The sequence below is a fragment of the Prunus avium genome, unplaced genomic scaffold, assembly GCF_965620075.1.
Source record: "Prunus avium unplaced genomic scaffold, drPruAviu1.hap1.1 HAP1_SCAFFOLD_27, whole genome shotgun sequence".
Lineage (NCBI taxonomy): Eukaryota > Viridiplantae > Streptophyta > Magnoliopsida > Rosales > Rosaceae > Prunus > Prunus avium.
This window is the reverse complement of record NW_028276886.1, coordinates 272,501-275,000: the sequence shown is the minus strand read 5'-3', so window position 1 is coordinate 275,000 and position 2,500 is coordinate 272,501.

The window sequence follows — 2,500 nt, the reverse complement described above, 5'->3', positions numbered from 1 at the left end:
GTGCACACCGAGGTTAAACTTTACCGGCTCCACTCCGACTCGCCGCTCGCCCACTAGTCCGAAGGCAACAAAACATTTGTTTTTCATTTTGATGAAAATTTCTGTTTTTAAATCTTGTTGGTTTGAAATTGTTTTGAAAAGGTTCTTTAAATCTTGCGGGTTTGCAACTCATAAGAGCGTCACTTTCAACGTCCCCGGCATTGGATTGAGTTTCTAAAAACAACCGTGCACACCGAGGTTAAACTTTACCGGCTCCACTCCGACTCGCCGCTCGCCCACAAATCCGAAGGCAACAAAACATTTGTTTTTAATTTTGATGAAATTTTTTGAAAACATTGGCTTGGCAAGCCCCAATCCGCGACTATCCACCCACCGCCACCCCACACGGGTGGTTGTTGTTGAGAAATGAGGTTGTGGTCGACATGCCCGTGCATTTGAGAAGGAGTTCCTAGCACTCCATGCTCTCCCATGCCAAAAAAAAGCCTAGACAACCCCATTTCGCAACTTTCCACGCCTTTTTTTTCCTCCCTCACCCATGGCGGCGGCGTGGTGGCGGCGGCCGGATTCCGGCCACCACCGCCATGGGTGGCAGCCCCCCGACCCCGACACCAAACCCATAATACCGAGGCAACATATCGAGGCAACATGACATGGGTGTGGCGTGGGGGAAGGGGGCTGCAGCTAGGAAGGCATGGGCTGCCATGCATATGCAGGCAACACACACCCCCCTATATAGCATTTTATGCATTTAGCCCTTTGACAGGAAGAGACATCACCTATGCGCGAGGAGTCATAATGGGCTCTAAATAATTCAATACAAGGTATTTGGACGTGATTTTTTGCAGGGATACTAAGAAACATGCAATCTATGATGGGAAAAAGTTTCATAAATTTTTGAAGTCGGGAAGTATTTTTTATTATTTTTAGAAGTCGTAAAATTGAAAAAATCATTAAAACAAATCCGGGAGGAATTTTTTAGTTTTGTAAGTTGGAGAAGGTCCTAAAAATCATAGACTACTTATGGGGAGCTTATTGTGCGAGGAAATTTCAATAAAAACGGGGTTTGACAAGATTTGAAAAATTCTGTCGACATTTGAAAAAACCTGGAACCATGCTGCCGGCATGCTGCGCACATGCTGCGCGCAGGCTGCGCGCATGCTGCGCGCAGACTGCGCGCAGACTGCGCGCATGCCATGGCAGGACAAGTTTCGCTAGCCTCACTGTCGACAGATGCGCAAGCTGCGCGCACAGGCTGCGCGCATGCTGCGCACAGACTGCGCGCACGCTGCGCGCATGCCATGGCAGGACAAGTTTCGCTAGCCTCACTGTCGACAGATGCGCAAGCTGCACGCAAGCTCCGCGCACGCTGCGCACAGCCTGCGCGCATGTTGTGCGCAGGCTGCGCGCAGGCGCCGCGCATGCCATGGCAGGACAAGTTTCGCTAGCCTCACTGTCGACAGATGCGCAAGCTGCGCGCACAGGCTGCGCGCACGCCATGGCAGGACAACTTTCGCTAGCCTCACTGTCGACAGAATCAGCACGCTGCGCGCAAGCTGCGCGCGCGCATGGCAGGACAAGTTTCGAAAAATTCTGTCGACAGGCTGCCGGCATGGTGCGCGCACGCTGCCGGCATGCTGTGCGCACGCTGCCGACATGCTGTGCGCACGCTGCGCACAGGCTGCCGGCATGCTGCGCGCAGCCCATGGCAGGACAAGGTCCGAAAAAATCTGTCGACATTTTTACGCCGTGGTAGGCTTCCGCTTCGCGTCACTTTGTCGACATTCAAGCCTACCATTTGTATTGAATTTTTCAAACCTTGTCAAACCCCATTATTCAAATGTCGAAAAATTTTGTCGACATTTTTACGCCATGATAGGCTTCCGCTTCGCGTCACTTTGTCGGAATGCATCGCATGGCGAGGCAAGGCCACGGCATGCCAAGGCGAAGGCAACGCATGGCTTGAATGGCTTGGTCAAGGCCACATCATGGGCACGGCATGCCAAGGCAAGGCGAGGCAAGCCATCCTTAGCCTCGCCTACACTCACTTTCTCGGAATGCATTGGATGATGAGCAATTCCAAGGTAAGGCAACGCATGGCTTGAATGGCTTGGTGTAGGCCACAACTTGGGCATGGCATGCCAATGCAAGGCAAGGCAAGGCAAGCCATCCTTAGCCTCGCCTACACTCACTTTCTCGGAATGCATTGGATGATGAGCAATTCCAAGGTAAGGCAACGCATGGCTTGAATGGCTTGGTGTAGGCCACAACTTGGGCATGGCATGCCAATGCAAGGCAAGGCAAGCCACGCCATCCGAAGCCTCCAATAACCTCACTTTCTCGGAATGCCTTGAATGGGCACGGCATGTGAGGGCAAGGCAAGGTCCTAAATATCATTTTGTAAGTTGGAGAAGGTCCTAAAAATCATAGACTTAATTATAGGGAGCTTATTGTGCGAGGAAATTTCAATAAAAATGGGGTTTGACAAGGTTTGAAAAATTCT